The following is a 9,832-nucleotide window of genomic DNA, read 5'->3' as shown; positions in this document are numbered from 1 at the left end:
TAAGGTTGAGGTTATAGGTATGATCCTAAAGGGATCCTATGGGGGCAAACAGAGTTCAGAGTCTGCTTCTGGGATAATGGGCTCAGAGCAGTCAACTAACACCCAAAAAGTAGACTCTTCCCTGGTGAGGTAATTCCTCAGTCTGCTGCAGTCAGAGAGGGCTTTTGGATGAGTTCAATGTACTATTCCAAAGACCATGCACCATGCATTGTAATGGCCACAACATCTCAAAAGAGACACAGAACAGCTGCATAAATGCCAGATGTGAGAATTAAAGTGATTGGGGATTCCCCTTCCTTCCACCCTACCTTTCACTCTCTCACTCCCTTCCTTCACAAATGCTTCTGTCACTAAATCTCCCTAAAGCATAAGCAATGCAGAGATCAGTGATAGCATGAGAGTTTTAAAAAGTCAAATTGTTTTTCTTTGAAGGACGTAGTTTTTAAGTAGTTAAATTTCTTTGTGATATATAAAAGACAAATATATATTTGTAATATATACAAATAGAATGATTTATTCAGCTTCCTTTTTTTCCCTGGGAATTACACCAAATTTCAAATAATTACGTGGAAAGTACACAATAAATGTCTGTTTGAAAAGTTTAAGTGGCCACTAATTTGGTTCCTGTTGGTGACCATCATCAGTAAGATGATAAGTTTTGCAGAAAGTCAACTTCCTTAAAAATTTACATTAGAAAAAAAGAGAATAGGGCGTACTGCTAAACAGTTTAAGAAGAGATTTGATCTGCAAACTGAATGTACTTCCCAACTTCTAACAGTCAAACATAAATAAGTTTTAGATGAATTTTCCAGTGAGACTGCTGGGAGCATGAGATGTAGTACAGTGTAGTGGTTCAGAGCTCATACTTTTGCTTCAAAGCCGTTTAACCCCTTACTATTAGTATGACCATAGGCAAATTGCTCAACATCTTTTTCAAATTTAATGGTTTAAAATCACAGCAATAATTTCTTTTACTCAAAATCTGTGATTTGGATTGGGATTGCTGAGGAATTCTGTGAGTTCCTTTAGGGATGGCTTGAAGGCTAGGGGTGATTTGATGGCTGGGAGCTCACTCACTAACACGTTTGGGAATTGATGCTGGCTGCTGGCTGGGACCTTAGTTGCGATTATAGGCTGGACCACCCACACTTGGTCTTTCATCATAGATGCTTAGATTCTTCACAGCACTGTAGCTGTGCTCCAAGTGCAAGCATGCCAAGAGAGAAAGACAAACATGCCCAATGTTTGAACAATTCAGCTTTGGAAGTCATCTAGCATTTCTGCATTATACTCTCTTTGTCCAGTCACAGAGGTCTGCCCAGCCTCAAGGAAAAAGGATAAAGATCCTGCCACTTCATAGAAGAAAATATCAATGGCACATTATACGAAGAACACGTGGCATGAGAAATATTGAGGTGGCCATCTTTAGAAGATGTATACTATTGTCTGCCTTCAAAGGCCTATTGTCTATATCAAAGGGCCTATAAAACATCACTTAGAGGAAGCTTGGAGCATGATTTGATATTCAGGTTCATATTGAAAGTCCAACATATAATAAAATTTTTTTTCAAAGTGCTTTTATTTAATATTTCTTAGCTAGTGGCTTAAAGGAACTCATCTACAGGTAAAGCAATGTTCCTCAGGATATCAAAACTATGTCCTAAAATGAATAGTTTTTGCTAATGTAAATGTTATGAGACATGTGCCCTTTATATGTCATTTTTGGTGTGCTTGTACAGGGTCAACTACAGCAAAATAATATGTCCCCCCTGAAAATTTTCCTTGGATGCTCTTTGGGTTTAACTATGTTTGAAACTATGTATTAAGATCCTGAAATTCTTTATAAAAATAGCAAGTTTGAACAAAGTGAGTCAACACCAGTTGAGGCTCCTCAATGTGGACAAAGAGACTAATGCTAAATGTGCATGGATTCCAAACTTTATTTATTTTTTAAATTTTTATTAAATTTATTGGGATGACATGTGTTAATAAAATTATATAGGTTTCAAGTGTACAATTCTATAATACTTCATCTGCATATTGTATTGTTTGTTCACCACCCAAAGTCTCATTCCATCACTATTTATCCCCTCTTTACCCTTTTCAAGCTCCTCCAAACCCCCTTTTCCCATTTATCATCATACTGTTGTCTCTGATTTTTTTTTGCTTAATCCCTTCACCTTTTTTACCCAACTATCCCCACTCCTTCCCCTCTAACAGCTGTCAGTCTGTTTTCTGTATCTGATGAATCTGTTTCTATTTTGTTTTTTTAATTTATTTTGTTTATTAAATTCCACATATAAGTGAAATCATATGGTATTTGTCTTTCTCTGACTAGTTTATTTCACTTAGTGTAATACTCTCCAGGTCCATCCATGCTGTTGCAAAAGGTAAGATTTCCTTCTTCTTCTTCTTCTCCTTTTTTTTTTTTTTTTTTTACAGCTGAGTTCTATTGTGTAAATGTCCCATAGTTGTTTTATCCACTCATCTACTCATGGACACTTGAGTTGCTTCCATATCTTAGTGATTATAAATAATGCAGCAGTGAACATAGGGGGACTTACATTCTTTCTAATTAGAGTTTTGGGTTCCTTCAGATATATTCCCAGAAGTGCAATTGCTGGATCAAGAGGCAGATTCATTTTTAATTTTTTGAGGTATCTCCATACTGCTTTCCACAGTGGCTGCACCAATCTGCATTCCCACCAACAGTGCAAAAGGGTTCTCCTTTCTCCACACTCTCACCAGCACTTGTTGTTTGTTGATTTATTGATGATGGCCATTCCAACAAGTGTGAGTTGATATCTCATTGTGGTTTTAATTTGCATTTTTCTGATTATTAATGATGTTAAACATCTTTTCATATTTCTATTGGCCATCTGTATGTCTACTTTGGAGAAGTGTCTATTCAGGTCCTTTGGCCATTTTTTAATTGGATTGTTTGTTTTTTTGGTGTTGAGTTTTAAAAGTTCTTTATAAATTTTGGATACTAATCCCTTATCAAAGAAAAAGTTTTGTTTTGTTTTTTAATGACCATGTTCAGTTGCTTCACTGGATAGTTTGACATTTTGGGTAAAGTAGCTGTTAACTAAGGTCCAGGTTGGAGCAGATAGCAAAAAAGACATGCGATAGAGAGGAGAGGAAGGGGTAAGCTGGATAGTTGCCTTTCCTGGCTTCCCCTGTGCCTTGTTTTCTAAGTCCAAGAACAAAAGTTTCTTGGGGGAAGTAGAGATTGAAGATGTCTGGGAGAGTAGAATGAAATCCAAATTTTATCAAGCTTTCCTCAAAGGTCCTGTGTTGCATGACCCTAGAGAGAACCATTCACATAAAACAGTGTATGGACACATGTATAAGTAATCAGGGCATCTTATGAAAATGCAGATTCACATTCTACAGTTGAGATATGAAATTCTCCATTTCTAACTTGCTCCCAGATGAATGTGGATGTTGCAGGTCTAAGAACCATACTTTGAGTAGCAAGTTTCTAAGGGAATTATGTGTATCAACTTATTTTATCTTCAAAACAATCCTATGAAATTGTTATTACAGTCTCCCCAGTTTATAAACAAGAAAGCTGAGAATAAATCATTAGCTTAACTCATACAGCTACTATGTAAGGGACAGAGCCAGGACTTGAAGTCAGGTAGTGTGCGTCTGTCATCCATGTTTTCTTTCTTTAAAAAAAATTAAATTAATATGCTTTATTATTAGAGAAGTTTTAGATTCATAGAAAAATTGATAGAGACAGACTCATACATAGAGAGCAGGATGACAGCTATGGGGGCAATTCAGGGGATAGAATGATCAAGAAAAAAAATTAAGTGGAAAGTGTGGAGTCCCCATACACTCCCTCCACCTCATTTCCCATAGCATCCCCTATTTTTAGCATCTTGCATTGATAATTATATTTGTTATAATTGATAAACAAATATTGAAACATAAATCCATATATGGCATTAGAGTTCACTCTTTGTGTTACACAGCACTATGTGTTTTTACAAATGCATGTGTTTAGAGCAAGAGCAGAGCAGATTTTTTGGATACTTTTTGAGAATCCATTGTGGAGTCACTGTCAGTCATGACAGTTATGTCAAGAAACAATATGCCAAAGACTAAGGAAATTGGGTGTAATGGCAGTGCCCTTGGGATGGGCCTGGAATTCCCAAACTGCAAGTCTGGACACTCAGATAAGGACTCCATCAGAACAGTATATGAGTGGGACCACTGCCCATTGCAGGCTATTACAGTACCATACAGAATAGATTCCCTGCTCTGAAAATCTGCTGTGTACCACTTATCTGTTCTTTTTCCCTCTAAGCCCCTTGATTTTTTTACTTAGATTCATTGAGGGATAATTTTCACAGTAAAGCTCACCCTTATTAAGTGTATAGGTTAATGAGTTTTGACCAAGTAGAAAGATGTATAATCACCAGCTCAATCAAAATATGAACATTTCCATCACTGCAAAAGTTTCCCCCATTCTCCTTTGTAATCTATCTCTACCCTGGGCAACCACAAATCTGATGTCTATGTTGTATTTGACTTTTCAGAATGTAATATAAATAGAATCATATAGTGTTTGCTCATATATGCATTGCTTCCTTAATTTAGCATAATGTTGAGATTCATCCATGTTGTTCCATGTATTAGTAATTTGTTCCTTTCATTACAGAGTAGCATTCTATTGTATGGGTATATCACATTTTGTTTAACCATTTGCCAGTTAATAGACTTTTTGGTTGTTTCCAGTTTTTGGTTATTATTAGTAAAGATATTATAGGCATTTGTACAGTAGTCTGTATATGGAAATAGATTTCTTTTTAGGAACATACTTAGGACTGGAGTTTCTGGGTTATATAAGTGTATATTTAATTTTGTAAGAATTTGCCAAACTGTTTTTCTTTTCAAATTTTTTTGACCTGGTACAAAATGATTAACCTTTTATTAATTAGCAACTTGTATTTTAAAAGAGAAGAAACAAAAGGCAGATGAGATAGTGGAGCCAGGGGAACTCCCTGAATGAACAGAGGAACAGGGGCAGGCAGGGTTCAGGAAGCCATCTGAGCCAATGGAGGCATCACCCTCAGAAGTGGACCTGACCCAGGAGTGGGGCAGGATCTGGGCCAAAGGCAGCAGCTCAGAGGGCTGGTATCTGAGAAGCTTGCTGATCAAGTCCTGGGTCCCCAAAGGAACTGAGGATGCATCTGTATGTCTCAGAATAGAGAATGTTCTTAAAAGGTGAATTTCCCACCAGCAGCTTGTAGCAGAGCACCCCAATGCACCACAGATCCACCTTCTCATTATATGTTCTCTGCTTAATCATTTCTGGAGTCAAATAGTCCAAAGTCCCACATATTGTCTTTCTCCTCAGCAAGGGACTGTGCATAGACCAGCCAAAGTCTGCAATCTTCTGCTTACCCCTTAACCCCAGCATCAGGTTCTTCAGCTTAATATCCCTGTGAATCACCTTATTCTTATGGCAGTAAGTCAGAACATCTACCAACTCCTCCATTATCATGGCTGTACGCTGCTCACCTAATGAGTGGCTCTTTTGCAACTCCTTGTAGAGCTCGCCCCTTGGAGTGTATTCCAGAACCAGGTACATAGACATGCATCATGGAAGTAGTTGTACAGGTGTAGGATATTGGGGTGTTGTAGATGTGCCTGGATTTCAATTTCTCTGGGCAGCTGGTGTTCCATTCCTATCTTCACAAGCTGGAATCTGAAGAGGACTTTCAGAGTCACAGTTAAATGGCTTTCCTTCAGCTGATCCAGGTACATATTCCCCAAATTTTCCTTGCCCAGTGGACGTCTGATTTTAAAGTTACCAATTGTGAGGCCCTGGAGATTGCTCTTCATCCCTTGGTCCCATGTCCCTTCCTCTTCCACACACAAAGCCGAAGGCACTCACGCGTTGGGCCCTCTGAGCTGGGGGCTGAGCATTGCCAGATTTCACCATGGATTGTGAGACCCTCATGAAGAGAAGAGATGGCAATGAGAGGACGCCTTCCTGAGCCTGGTGGAACTGGTGTGCAGGTCCAGGTGATCCGGCAGTCAGGAAATTCAAACTGTTTTTCAAAGTGGCCGAACAACTGTGTATTCCCTCTAGCAATGCAACAGAGTTCTAGTTAGTTGATCTTTATTTTATATTGTATATATTGTATTCATTTTATATGACAGCATTTTATATTGCTAGTGTTTTAAATTTTATCTATTACAGTAGTTGAATAGTTGTATATTAGTATGGTTTTAGTTTGCATTTCCCTGATAACTAATGATATTGGGCATTTTCTTCATGTGCTTGTTGCTATCCATATATTTTCCATATATCTGTCCAAATCCTTTGTCCATATTTATTGGGTTATCTGAATTGTTGCTGTGCAAGTCCTTCATCAGATAGATGTTTTAGAAATATTTTTTCCTGGTCTGAGGCCTATTTTTTCATTTTCTTAATGTCTTTTAAGGAACAGAGGTGCTTAAGTTTTATAATATACAGTAATTTTTCTTTTATGGATTGCACTTTTTGTGTTCTAAGTAATTGTTGCCTAAACCAAAGTCACAAATTTTTCTATGTTTTCTTAGAGAAGTTTTGTAATTTTAGCTCTTACATGTAGGTCTATGGTCTTTTCAAATTAATTTTTGTATATGGTGTGAGTTAAGGAAAGAAGTCCTTCCTCCCTCCCTCCCTTCCTTCCTTCCTTCCTTCCTTCCACATATGAATACCCAATGGTTCAAGCGCCATTTTTCTTGCCTTATTTTGCTTGTTAGTATTTTCAGTGCAATGTTAAATAGAGGTGGTGAGAACAGACATATTTGCTGATCTTATTCCTGATCTTTCAGAATTAAAGATGAGGTTAAATCTATGTTTTGTATAGATAATTTTTATCAGGTTGAGAAAGTTCGCTTCTATGTCTAGTTTGCTGAGAGTTTTAAATCCTGAATGGAGGTTGAATTTTACAAATGTTTCTCTGTATCTGTTGAGATTATTATATAATTTTCTTCTTTATTCCGTTCATATGGTAAGTCATAATGATTGATTTTTGAATGTGGAAGCAACATTGGAAACCTGGGATAAATCCCACTTCATGATGAATTAGGTTTTTTATATATTACTGATTTCAATTTACCAATATTTTATTAAAGATTTCTAAATTGAGATCCAGGAGGGATATTGGTTGGTATATATTTTTTTCTAATAATGACTTTGTCTGGTTTTGCTACTGGGGTAATGCTGTTATCACAAAATGAATTGGCAGGTATTACCTCCTCTGGAAGAATTTGTGTAAAATTGATACCATTTCTTTCTTGTTTGTAAGGATTCATTGGTGAAGTCATCTGGGCCAGGAATTTTTTTGAGGCAATGTTTTTGACTGTAAATTCAATTTCTTCTTTCTTTAATAGATATATGGTGATTCAGTTTATTTTTCTTGAGTGAGTTTTGGTAATTAAGTTATTTCAAAGAATGTGTCCATTTCATCTAAGCTATCAGATGTTCTAAATGTTCACCTAAGTGACAAAAATTTTCTCTTAGCTTATAGGATCTATAGTGATGTCCCCTCTTCACTCCCAGTTTTGACAATTTGTATCTTCTTTTCTTGATTGGTCTGGTGAAGGTTTATCAGTTTTACTGAGCTATTCAAATTACTAGTTTTTAGGTTTTTAATTTTTTTTCTGTTTCACTGATTTCTCCCCTTTATTATATCTTCTTCTCCTTGCTTTGGGTTTAATTTTTTCTTGTTTAACTTGTTTTTAAAGTAGAGACTTAGAGTATTGATTTGAGACTTTTAAAAAATAAGTATTTAATGTTGTATAATTTTTCTAAGTATTGTTTTGGCCGTGTCCCACTAATTTTGATATATTATGTTTCTATTTTTATTCAGATAAAATATTTTCTAATTGATTTCATATTAGACTCATAGTTATTTAAAAGTATATAATTCATTTCCAAATATGTGGGGATTTTCTAGTTATTTCTCTCTTGCTGATTTTAATTCCAGTGTGGTTAGAGAATATACTCAGTATGATTTCAATTCTTTTGTATTTCCTTATTAGTGAATGTTCTATATGCCTTGAATATAAGGTCTATTCTTCTATTTTGGGGTGGAGTGTTCTGTAAATAGTCCACTTAAAGTTTCCAACTGTGATTGTGGCCACCTTTCTCTCCTGTGTGCCTCCCTAGCTCAGTAGAACCAAGGCAGGGGCTATAGTAGAGTAGGCCAAGCAATCAAATGTGTCTCCTTCCCTGGCTGGCTTTCAAAATTTCTCCCCTTTATTATATCTTGTTCTGCTTGGTGATTTTATGGGAAATGTTCACTTTTGGTTTCCAAGAGATAAAAGAAGAGGGTTGTTTCTAGGGGAACCCTAAAACACACACACACCCCTCACACCAAAATTATTTTCTGGAGGGCAGCCCCTTGTAGTACAGGTCTGCTCCACTAGGTAAGTGCTCCAGGAACCCACCTGTATCAGTGTACCAGCTGGTGTTGTTGTGAGAGGCTGAATTCTGCTTTAGTGAATTTTTTTAAACACTCTTTCAATGCGTTTGTCCATTTCATGATGGGTGATTTACAAACACACGTGCCCACACCATGCTGAGTGTTCAGTGTTTTTTTGACCCAAAATGCCATGACCCCCATGCCCCACCCTTCCTATTCACCCAGTGTCATCCCGTCCAACTTTTTTTGTTTCCCCAGATGAAAAAAAACCTCAAAGGGAACATTTTGCTGATGTGGAAGAGGTGAAACAAATAAACAAAAAATGGCAGAAGCAAGAAAAGGCATCAAAATCGATGAGCTCAAAAACTGTTTTGAGCAGTAGAAAAAACATCTTGATAGGTGTATTGCATCAAATGGAGAGTACCTTGAATGTGAGAAAAGTTGAAACATGTAAGAATAAATACACAATTTTTTATAAATAAATTCTAGTTTCTTGGGTCCCCCCTTGTAAGCTTAGCGTTCCTCAAAAAGATGACTTTCCCATCACCTTCTAGTCCTCTTGCACTGAAGAGGAGAGGCATGTTGTGAGTGAGTTGGCTTGTTTGTATAGCTGTGTTTCAAATTTTGAATAATTACTGTTTTTGTTTCCAGAAATGGGACCTGGCTGACAATTCTGGGGAAAACAGGAAAAATCCTCTTAAATAAGTTGTACTTGCATGGAACTAAATTACTAAATCAGTTTATACTGTTCTACTTCAAATTCTTTACTATAATTACATAAGACTTCTCACTGAGAAAAGACTTTTTAGGCCAAGAGGTGGTGTGTCAGCTGAGACCTGCTCAAAAATTCCTGAGTGTTTACTTAGAAAGCATTGCAGAGCAATTGCTCTTAAAATAAAGCAAAAGCTAATTTTGTGCAAGGGAAGTATAGCATGTTATCAGCACTAAAACTTGTTTTTCTCTCCCTGTGTTTAACTCAGCAAAACGCTTCTGTTTGAAATTCCATTTAGCTGAAATGTTTTGATCTGAGGGAGCATCTGCCAGTTCTTTTGAATCCAAGCAACACTAACTTAGCCATTTTTGTTTGTTTTCCTTGAGTGTGATTCTTTGAGAAGTAGGCGTTTGGTGAGGAAAAAGAAAAAGTCCTATTTGGTATTAAATTACAATGCATGTGGAGGGAGAGAAATAGGATTAACTTTGGTTAACCTAATAATATAAGTCCAGCATTGTGCTAGGTGTCTACAATCATTTCCTTATTCCATCATCTCTAGAGCTCAAACTGGGAGATATATTAGTCCCATTTTACAGGCAGTGAGACTGAGGTATAGAGCAGCATGAGGTTCTGTACCCAGCATAAATTAATATTAGAACCAGAACCTCTCCAGTACCAAAGTTCA

General features: G+C 36.7%; 1 pseudogene; it reads right to left on the bottom strand.

Annotated features, from left to right (window-relative positions):
- Nucleotides 1-4,989: 4,989 nt before the first annotated feature.
- On the bottom strand, nt 4,990-6,099 carry LOC112302822 (aurora kinase C pseudogene; annotated as a pseudogene).
- Between the last annotated feature and the right edge of the window lie 3,733 nt (nt 6,100-9,832).

The sequence above is a fragment of the Desmodus rotundus genome, chromosome 1 (assembly GCF_022682495.2).
Source record: "Desmodus rotundus isolate HL8 chromosome 1, HLdesRot8A.1, whole genome shotgun sequence".
Classification (NCBI taxonomy): Eukaryota; Metazoa; Chordata; class Mammalia; order Chiroptera; family Phyllostomidae; genus Desmodus; species Desmodus rotundus.
The sequence above is the reverse complement of the archived record's forward strand: the minus strand, read 5'-3'. Positions and strand labels throughout refer to the sequence as shown.